Source organism: Micromys minutus (assembly GCF_963924665.1).
Source record: "Micromys minutus genome assembly, chromosome: X".
Lineage (NCBI taxonomy): Eukaryota > Metazoa > Chordata > Mammalia > Rodentia > Muridae > Micromys > Micromys minutus.
In genome coordinates this window covers 95,174,704-95,186,220 of record NC_137970.1, presented here as the reverse complement: position 1 = coordinate 95,186,220, position 11,517 = coordinate 95,174,704, and positions in this window count along the sequence as shown.

The following is an 11,517-nucleotide window of genomic DNA, read 5'->3' as shown; positions in this document are numbered from 1 at the left end:
AGTTCCAGTCCTGACTTCCTTTGGTGATGAACAGTAATGTGGAAGTGTAAGCTGAATAAACCCTTTCTTACCCATCTTGCTTCTTGGCCATGATGTTTTGTGCAGGAATAAAAACCCTGATTAAGACAGAAGGAAAGAAAGAAAGCAAGAAAAGAAGGAAGGAAAGAAAAGGAAAGGAAAGGAAAAAAGAAGAGGAGAGAAAAGGAGAAGAAATGAAATAAGAGGAAAGGAAAGGAAGACATACAAGAAACAAACTACTAAACTACACTTGTTCCCGTGCAGACACTAATAAGCTGGTTACTGAAGAATGAGGAAAAACAAGTTAGGAATTTGGTGATAAGAAGACCTACTAAGAGTTGCACGTGCATAGACCTCTAGAATGGGCCTCTGCTGTAAAGATGTAATTGTCTTTAAAGTGTATCTGCTGTGAAGGAGGTACCAGTGATCTAATAACCTTTTTGAAAGATGTTAGTCGATTCTCTTCCTTGGCTACCTTAGTGCTTCCTCAGTTAGGCTCATGAATAAATGCCAGGAACTGTTAACATGGGCCCTATGTGTGGACTCACCAGCAGTGCTGCTCTCACTGAAACCGATCTGTCTGGCACTACTGTTGAGCAGGTGGTCTGCTTCTCAGCAGAGCTCAAACACTGAAGTGCCAAAAGGGCTCCATTCTTCAAGGGGAGCAGATGGTTGCCTGGTGGAAGAAGGTTGGTCACACTGTGAGTCTTTCATCATGTAGTCAGTTCTGAATGTCTTCTCAGGATAAGATACGGTATGGATTTGCTTTTCATGTGAGGACTACTTCTGCTGGTCCCATCCTGTGAACTCAGGGTATCTTAGTCATCACCATGTTAATTCCTTCTAATGTCACTGACAGCTCATTTTTAGGCTGGAGGACATGTCATAACAGAGCCATCCCCATGGAATGTACTGGTTTCTATCAAGCATTCTATCACCTGGGAAAAGGTGGCTTGATAGAGTGGTGACATTTCCTGCTGGAAGCACAGTTAGGGCTCAAACTGGAAGACTACAGCTTAAGACGTTTGCATGGTTAGAGTATTTTCTTAAGAACCTTGGAAGTACGTTTAATAACTACCATTTATTTTAGTTTTGTTTCTGTGAGTGAGCATGTGCTGGTGTCATGAGTGTGGGTGCCAACAGAACCCCGAATGGGGTATCAGATCCCCTGGAACTGAGGTCACAGGTGGTATGAGCCACCCCATGTAGATGCTAGGAACCGAACCTGGGACTTCTAAAAGAGCAGCAATAGATTTTAACTACTGTGCATCTTCCAACATTCTACTTGTAAGTCTTTTAAATCAGGCTTATATGACTTTTTATCCCAGTTGGAACTAGGGTCGAAGCACATAACTGTTCTCCACCCTAAAAATGAACCATCAGTGACAACATTAGAAGGGATTACCATGGTGATGACTAAAATACCCTGAGTCAAGATACATGGGTCTAAGATTCAAGGGGGTAGAATGATCCTTTTCTTAAAAAATTTAGTTTTTTTTTTTTAAAGTTCTAGATCTGTGTGGGTGTCCATGTGTGTGTCTGTGGATGAGTGTCTGCACCCATGGGGGCCAGAAAACAGTGTCATATATCCTACAGTTGGAGTTAGAGAGAGCTGGGAGCCGCTGAACTCGGATCTTCTGCAAGAGCAATACCTGCTTTTAACCACTGAGCCATCTCTTCAGCCCTTCAGTTGATCCCTCTCAGTAATATTTGCTTTCTATCTTTACAGCTAGGAATCCGTAAATCAGAAAGTTCTAGCAACAAAGAGAGAGAGAGAGAGAGAGAGAGAGAGAGAGAGAGAGAGAGAGAGAGAGAGAGAGAGAGAGAGGGATTGAGGGAGGGAGGGAGGGAGGGAGGGAGGGAGGGAGGGAGGGAGGGAGGGAGAGAGAGAGAGAGAGAGAGAGAGAGAGAGAGAGAGAGAGAGAGAGAGAGAGAGAGAGAGAGAGAGACGCCTCTGCTTGAGAAGCATTGGGAATATAGTACTTTAGGCACTGGCCTAGGTCCCAGACCTTTCATACTTCTCATGATGTTGCGCTAACAGTCACAGTACTGAGTTAGCGTGCTTGCAATGGTTAGTTGTTATTGTTGTTATTATTGTTAATAATAATATTTATTATTATTGCAGCAAGGTCTTATGTAGCCCAGGCTGGCCTTGAAGTCACTGTGTAGTAGAGGATGAGTTTGAAATCCCGATCCTTTTTCATGACACAGGGTTACTACAGGATACCTGGGAGGAGTCCCAGTGTGGATTCAATATTGGTGTCACAGAAGCCAGAGATCTTGAACCAGACCAAATGACTCATTGCCATGAACATTTGCAAGTGAATGTGTGGACAGAGGGACACACTGTGGGACACATTGGGACATACCATGGCTTCCAGGATGAGATGCTTTTCTAAGATTTTTCCTTTGTTTTTGTTGTTGTTGTTTGTGTATGTGTTTTTTATTTGGTGGGGGAAAGCTGCAATAGTGAAGGGCAGATATGAGGGGAGGGTAAGATAAGTGGAAACTGCGGCACCTGATGTGAAACTCACAAAAATATCAATAGGAAGTGTGTGTGTGTGTGTGTGTGTGTGTGTGTGTGTGTGTGTGTGAGAGAGAGAGAGAGAGAGAGAGAGAGAGAGAGAGAGAGAGAGAGACTGAGACTGAGAGACAGAGACAGAGAGATATAGAGAGAAATCCTGACCTTTGGTTTCTATTTCTGTGAGTGCTAGGATCAGAGTCATGTGCAGCCATGCACAGCTTGAGCATTTCTGGACTGAATCCAGGGCCCTTTGATGTTAGGCATTCATTGTAAACTGCACTATATCCTTAACCCTGGACCAGTTTTTGAGACACAGAAACTGACTATGTATATGTGTATGTGTGTATGTGTATACAAGATCATGATGTAAATTACTACATAGAGTTTGAAAAGATCCGTGGTATCTGTTATTCGATCCACTGTAGAATGATATACATCAAAGCATATTGAATGTCAAGATTTATCCAGACATAAAAACAAACAAACAAAACCATTCATTAGATTGTAGCCTGACATTTGTGGTACGTGTCTTTAATTCCAGCACTCAGGAGGCAGAGGCGGGCTGATCTCTGAGTCCTGGTCTACAGAGTGAGTTCCAGGACAGCTGAGAAACACAGAGAAACCCTGTCTCAACAAAACAAAATAGAAACCAAGACACAACAAAAACTAAAACAAAACAATGTGATACTTTTTAAAATGCTACTTTTCAGTGGCCTGTCACTGAAGGCCTGTAAACTAAATCTGGTTTTGTCCAGGGTCATATTTTAATGGATTGCTTGAAAACCAGCTAAACAACACAAAATTATGTTACAGAGACACACATGTATCAAAATTAGGTATCATCTGATTTTATAGAGAAAAAGGTTGTTGACCCCTTTTCTGTACAAAATCAACTAGAAGAGAAATCCACCAGCATGTTAAAATAGAAACTGCAACAGTTGGAAGGGCCAGCAGGATGACTTCCTCCTCAAAGGAGGCACTTTTGTTCGAATATGTACATTTCCAAAACAATTTCATCTGGCAGGCTGCACTGCTACTTAACTCGCCTCCTTGGTAATTAGGCCCACAAGTGAAATCAACGCACGCTCAGGGACTAGTCAGAAGCAGCTCAGAGTGGTTCCAATGTCAGTAGTTATTCATGGTTTGAGACCATTGAAATGTTAATAAATCTGCAAAGTAGACGCCGTTGATAGGCGACATCAATGCATTATTTAAACCCCATCTACAAAGGCATGTATGAACAACCTGGCTTATTATTTGCAGAAGCAAGAATAACTAGGGAGTATAGTAGAGACTTACTCTGAACATGGGAAATTGAATATAACAGGAATGCAGTAGGGGACTACTTTGAGGGGTAGGAAGGGGACCAGTGGGGACATTTGAGGGTGATGTGGAGAAAATATGGGCCAAGTGTGATGATACCTATATATGAAAATATCACGAAGAAACTCATTTTCTATGCTCATTAAAATTAATTATTTTGTAAAAAGAAAATGGATGAAAAAGAAAACTTGAAAAGTGTAACTTGAACCCTTCAGAACACCCAGCCTAGGTCTCTCAATCACTGCTCCCAAACTGGCCTGGGCTTCTGTTCACAGTGGCTGTGGTGGGAAGCTTGTAGCTTGCCAGTAAGGCTTTTAATAAATAGTGAGTTACAGACCCTTGAACAAATGCGTTCCGAGTAAAATCGGCTCAGGGTTGTTCAATATATGTGGTTTCAGTGTGTTGATTAGATAGTTCCTGGCCAGTGTGCACTATACTTAAGCCACGGGGAAGCATGATTTCCTTTCTTCAAACCAAGATGGCTAATCTTCAAATTCCATCCTTACAAATTTATATCCTTTATGTAATACCTGTAGGTGTGTATGAATGTGCATATGCAGGTGTGCTTGTGTATAAATGGAGAGGCCCAGAGACTGATAATCAGTTTCCCCTAATACTCTCACCTTATTTGAGAGTGTCTCCCTCCCTCTGGCCAGCAAGCCCCAAGGATCCACCTGTCTCTGCCTCCCCGGTGCTGGCATGTAGTGCCATATCTAGCTTTTAAAAATTATTTATGTATTATAAATGTAAGTACATGTAGAAGACACACCAGAAGAGGGCATCAGATTTCATTAATGATGCTTGTGAGCCACCATGTGGTTGCTGGGATTTGAACTCTGAACCATCTCTCCAGCCCCCATACCTAGCTTTTTACATGGGTGTCTGATATCTAAATTCAGGTTTTCAGGCTTGCATAGCAAGCACTTTACACTGAGTATGCATTTCAGAGTCTCGGTCAGTGCTGACATTTTGGATTTTCATTTTTAAAAGAATCTTCTTGGGGCTGGAGAGATGGCTCAGTGGTCAAGAACACTGACTGCTCTTCCAGAGGTCCTGAGTTCAATTCCCAGCAACCATATGGTGGCTCACAACCATCTCTAATAAGAACAGATGCCCTCTTCTGGTGTGTCTGAAGAAAGCTACCGTGTATTTATATATAATAAACAAATAATTATTTAAAAAAAAAGAATCTTCTAAAGATGTATTTACCTTTATTGTATGTACATTTGTGTATGTCTGTGTGAACGTGTCAGATATATTGCAGTTACAGACAGTTGTGAGATACCATGTGGGTGCTGGGATTTGAACCCAGGTCCTCTGAAAGATCAGTCAGTGAGCAATCTACCCAGCCCCTCCCCCCTTTAGGGAGGTTTTAAAAAATATTTATTTTATGTGCATTGCTATTTTACCTGCATATATGTGTGAAGGTGTTAAATCCTGAAGTTACATGTATGTGTGCATGTATGTTGCCACATGGCAATTGGTAGCTGCCATGTGGTTGCTGGGATTTGAACCCGAGTCTTCTGGAAGAGGGGCCAGTGCTCTTAACTACTGAGCCATGTCCTCCAGTTCAGGATTTTCCTTTTTGAAAGGATGCTCACAATCCCAAAATGTCATGTGTTTTAATTGGAGACATGATGTTCAATTCAAAATGCCACTGTTATTTTCTTTTTAACCCTCTTTTAAATTTTAAGTCGGCACATGAATTTCATCATCCATTGTGGTGAGTGTGCCGCACGTGTATATGATTATACTCTATATTCATTCATTCCTCTCCTCTCTTGTTCTTTTCCGTGAGCCACCCACCTCCAGCTATTCCCTCCCCCACCCCGTCCCCACCGCTGCTTTCTTATCACATGAGTTCAATTACCCTGTCTGGTTTCCCAACTGTGGTGTGACAAACCTTTTCCTGGGGAGACACAACACATATGTCTACTCACCCAAGTTAGGGAAACCATGCAGGACCGAAGTATGGATGTCACCACCAAAGATCAATCTGGTGAACCGCTAAGGCTTTGCGGGTAATTTACCGGAGCAGAAATGACTCAGGACAGCTGCATTGCCAAAGTCCAGCCCAGCATGAGTGACAACTCAAAAAGCTCTGACCTGAAGCTCACAGCACAGCCTGCGGGCAGCCCGAGTCACACCGTGTCCTGTCCAGGTGCCTTATTTGATCGAAATCTCCTCCAGGAAGCTCAGGTGCTTTCTGCTTCTTCCAGTCAGCTAGGCTGGTCTCAGAGGCTTCTACTGCTTCCTCTGGCACAGGGGGCTTAGTGAATCTGGTCGTTTTCAGGACTTCCCGAAGCTTTTTTTTTTTTTTTTTTTTTTTTGCATTGTTTGCTTTTCTGATTAAGAAGCTTCCCTGTAGGAATGTTTCAATCTTGAGAAAATGGCTACACAACACCAGCTCTCTTAGGATCTTCAAGTTCAGCATTTTCAAATGATCTAGTTCCATTTGACCGGGACTACGTTGTGTATCCTACTTCTGGGAAACACCCTTCACTTCCACTAGCACACCGTAGGAAAAGCAGACCCTCCATTGGATCTCAATACACTGTGTCCATTCTGAAGATTACGGAGGAAATGGTTTTGATACTCTCTTGGTGGCCTGAACTGGGAAGGTGTCCCTGAGAGTGTCTTTCGTTGTCTGGGCATCTTATGATTGTGGTCCATGTTGTCATTCAGGCAAACAAACTTCAGAGTATTTTTCTAATGTCATTTAACTGGCCAGCCACATGAGACTCATTAGTACTAATCTTTTTGTTTGTTTGCTCGTTTTTTTTTTTTTTTTTTCCAAGACAGGGTTTCTCTTTGTGTAACCCTGCTGTTCTGGAACTTGCTCTGTAGACCAGCCTGGTCTCAAACTCACAGAAATCCAGCAGCTTCTGCCTCCTGAGTGCTAGGATTAAAGGTATGAGTCACCACCACCCGGCCATCAGAACTAATGGTTTCAAACATTTACATTTCTGTAAGCACATGTCTGTAAGCAGAAGCAGGCAGATTTCTGTGAGTTCAGGGCTAGTCTGGTCTATAGAGTGAATTGCAGTTCAACTGAAGAATGAAATTTTGTATGTTTCCAGAAGCTATGTGTCTTAGTTAGGGGTTCATTACTGTGAACAGACAACATGACCAAGGTAACTCTTTTTAAAAAATATTTATTTATTTATTTATTTATTTATTTATTTATTTATTTAATGTATGTGAGTACACTGTAGCTGTCTTCAGACACACCAGAAGAGGGTATTGAGTCCCATTACAGATGGTTGTGAGCCACCTGTGGTTGCTGGTATTTGAACTCAGGACCTCTGAGCAGTCAGTACTCTTAACCATTGAGCCATCTTTCCAGAGCTTGTTTTTTTTATTAGATACTCTGTATTTACATTTGAGATATTATCCCTTTACCCAGCCCCACTCCCATGCCCCCTCCCCCTCCACTTGCCTTCACAGAGGTGCATTCTCTCCTGATCACCCTCTCCACCCCATTGCCCTGGCTTCCACGACATTGGGAAAAGATGCCCACCCTGGAACAAAAGCGTCTTCTCACAACTGGAGCCATGGGTCTCTCAATGTGTGTACAAAGGTTGTTGTTTTAGTCCATGGGAGTTTTGCGGGGGGGGGGGGGGGTTGGTTGATAATGTTGTTTTTCCCATGAGGTTGCTCCAGAGCTTGTTTAATTATTTTGTTTTATTTTATGTATATTGGTGTTTTGCCTGCATGTCTGTGTGAGGAAGTCAGATCCCCTGGAACTTGAGCTATATATAGACAGTTGTGAGCTGCCATGTAGGGGTGCTGGGAGTTGAACTTAGGACCTCTGGAAGATCAGCGTATGCTCCTAACTGCTGAGCCATCTTTCCAGCTCCCATGCCCATACACTTATTTTCCCTGATGTTCCGGAATGCTAGCTTTTGTTATCTTTGGGAAGCTGAAACATTGCCTGAGTTTTGTGAACTGGTTTGTTCAATAGGGCCTCTAAGTTGTCCTTCGGTTTATCAGTCAGTAAGTCATGAATCTGCTTTTACTTTAGTATCTTGTACATTCATCAGGAATGGCCTCAGCAAAGCCTGACCTGTACAGACTGGAACCTTTCAACATGGTTCCTCCATGTTTCAGTTTCAAGTCCTAGTTACTGAGGCTCAAGCCTCTTTCGGAAGGAGTTAAACATTTACCAGGGGGGATTTTCACCTCCCCTGGGACTCTCCCAGTCACGTTAGCACCATGTCTTTTGGAAGTGTTGGTCTCTGAGAACATCCTGAAAAGAGATTTTTTTGCCTCTAGAAGAACTGTGAAAAAGGCTGACGGATTTTTAAAAGAAGGTTTCTGGGTTGTAGTGGCTCCCTGTACCCACCTCTACGGTTGCCTGGAGTTTGAACTCTTCATCTGTGGTGCTTTGCTGTGTGAACTGACAATCCACAGTGGCTGCATCCATTCCACCCTTCGGGCTGAGGCAAGCAGGTGATCTCTTAGTAGGAGAATCTTGTTGGATCACTGCACTGACGCAGAAGGCACCTTCAGATCCTCTTCTGGCGATCTGTGAAGAGCTGGAAAAAGGAAAGACCTCGCCTTTGGAGTTCCATAGTGAATCTGGTTTGGCAGCTGAGTTACTTTATACAGTTCATGAAAATGTTCTTGCCCACAGTGCCCATCATGAAACCCACACTGAACCAGGAATCAGCAGGTTCTTGGTTACAATAAGAAACACTCTTTATTTCTGAAACTGCCAACTCTGTCTAATATTAATATTTTTGATAGCCCTGCCTCCTGAGGCCTACGTGACTCCCTCCACTGCTATCAGAGAAATCACTACCATCCCAGAGTTTCATAAACTTTATTTCAAATCATTTTTTAATGATTTGATTAATTAATTATTTTTTATCCTTTTTGTTTTTTGAGATAGAGTTTCTCTATGTAGTCCTGGCAGTCTTCATCCTTACTGTGGAGGTCAGGCTGGCCTGGAACTCACAGAAATCCTCCTGCCTCTGCCTCCTGGGTGCTGAGATTAAAGGAGTACACCAATGAGCCCAGCTTATTTATTTATTTTTTATTGTTTTATGATTTTCTGTGTATGAGTTTTTTGCCTACATGTGTATGTGTGCACCAGGTGCATGTTTCCTGCCTACAGAAGCCAGAAGAAGGTGTCAGGTCCCTGGTGTTACAGACAATTGGGAACTGCATCATATGGGTTCTTGGATCCCAACTTGGGTCCTCTGGAATAGCAGAGTTCTCCAGGTAATCTACAAGTCCTGATAGACATTGGCTCAGTTCAGTCTTATCAAATACACCGGGCTTTAGAGTGACTATAGAAATCGCCTGGCTAGATGTCTTTCCCAAACACAACAATATTTATTTAGGTAAATACATGTCTGTGACACTTGTTGGATATGACGGGTGTGGCCCTCAATGGCAGAGCAACTGAAAGTAGGTAAGTGGCTTAAATTTGGAAAAACACACTGGCATGTGTTATTATTGCTACTCTGAGATCGCCAAGCTTCATCCAGGATGGAATTTGCCTATCGGTGACAGTGAATATAATATCCTGTAAGCCCTGGTGCATATTTTAATGGATCATAGGGATTATATCTATTCTTCATTACCTCCAAGATGGATGGGAGAAATTATTTTCTTCTATAACAATAAGTGGGACAATCAGTTCTCTGTCAGTGATGCTTGGCTCTTCTCTTACCTGTTTGTTTCTGCAGTATGCACTTCTTAGGAATCTTTGGGGTCATTCCATTTATAAAAGCCACAATAGCCTCTGACTGAATACAACTATATCAGTTTTTGTTTGATTTCAGTTTTATCAGTTTTACATTTATTTACTTACTTGTGTGAGTGTGGGTATATATGCCTTGGCAGGTTTGTAGAAGTCAGAGTTCAGAGGTCAGAGGACAGCTTGCAGGAGTTGATTGTCTTTCATCGTGTGGGGTCCTGGGATGGAGCTCTGCTTGTTGGGCTTAGAGGTTGGCACCTTTACTTGCTGAGCCAAAAGGACATCTCCAGTTTTGTTCCAGAAGAAAGGTTTTCTGGCAATTTTCTTTTCAATTGATTTGTTCCTGGTGGGCTGCTGAAAATACATCCAGGTAAAGCAAATCTCCCATTAACACTAACCTGGGGACTTCTTTCTTTGGTATTAAGTAAAGTCCTCTGAACTGTCTGTTCTTACCTGTCAACAGTCCAGTGTGGGCATCTGCACCAGCCTTGGTACTGTTGAAAAGGCCAGAAACAGTACTACAAGAAACCTTTAGGTTTTGCCACACTGAGTGTATGTCTGGCAGCATGTAAAGAAGAAAATAGGTGTGAGGTCCTCCGGGGTGTTTTGGCCAGCAAGGGTGTGTCCAGGACAAGCACTGGCATCTTCATGCATTGCGTCAGCATACATTCCAACGGCTCCTTAACCCTTGGCTGTTTCTGTTATTTGCCTCACAATCATTGCTCTCACTGCCTTCTGATCCTCTTCCACATCTTCTCCGAACTGCTGAATGCAAGTGTATGATCCGAGCTGCTCACCAAAGTCTAAAGCTCGTCAATTGGCTTGGGCAGACAGGGCCGATCCTAAAAGGATTTCCCAGCACATTATCTTTATAAGAATGGAATAAAACATTCCAGAGCTACCTCTTGAAACAGGAATGTGGAAAGCGTGGTTATAATGATGCCTATAAAACAGAGCTAGCGCCCAAGTCCTTGAGACAGGAAGATAGAGATCTGTCTCTGAGAAGTGTGAACAGCAGCGTTGCGCAGCTCGCTACTTGAAGAAGAATGAGGCCAGTGGGCTGCCCTCGGGGTGCACTGAAGGCTACAGCACAGGCCGGCTCTGGCCGCGGGGCTCTCTGGTTGTTGGGGCAGAAGAAGTAGAAGAGTCTCTCGATCTTCCAGTTATTCTCCAGCCTCTAACCTTTAATGTCATACCAGTCTTTCGTTGATCTTAGTCTCTGACTGATGTCTTTCCTTGTTACTGCATTTTCAAACTGTTTTTGTGTTCTTGTATTTTAAAGCTATGTCTTAACATTTAGTATATTCACATTTCAAGAAATTACTGGTCCATTTAGGTTTAAATCCTATATTCATCTGGATTTATCCAACTTTTCCATTTTCCCGATGTGCTATTTGTTTTTAGAAAGTGCTTTACATGAGTATGTAGATTTTAAAAAATCTTAATATTAAATTTAAAGTATAACATAATTATATCATTTCCCTTTCCTTTTCTCCCTTTAATCCCTCCCATGTAACCCCTTTGCCTTCTTGGCATTTGCTATTTTTTTTTCTCTTTAATTTCTCCACTGCTAACTTCCCCTCTCTCCTACTAAGTAATTTCCCCAGTTCTTTTAGACTTGTGGGAATTTTCATTTGAATAGTTAGCATAAATAAGACTTCATATTCTAAATTATAATTAGTGTGTGTGTGTGTGTGTGTGTGTTGGTCAAAGGACAATTGTCCAGAGTTGTTTCTCTTCTTCTACCATGTGGATCCTGGGGCTAAAGCTCAGATTTAGTGGTAAGCATCTTTATGCACTGAGCTATCTCTCTGGTCCAAGTAAGACTTTAGTGAATGAAAATTCATTAACAGTACTTAGTATTCCATGAAACAATCCCATATAGGATATTGTCTATAACAACACCCAGCACAAGAAATAGGTTCTAGTCAGAACAAAGAATGCA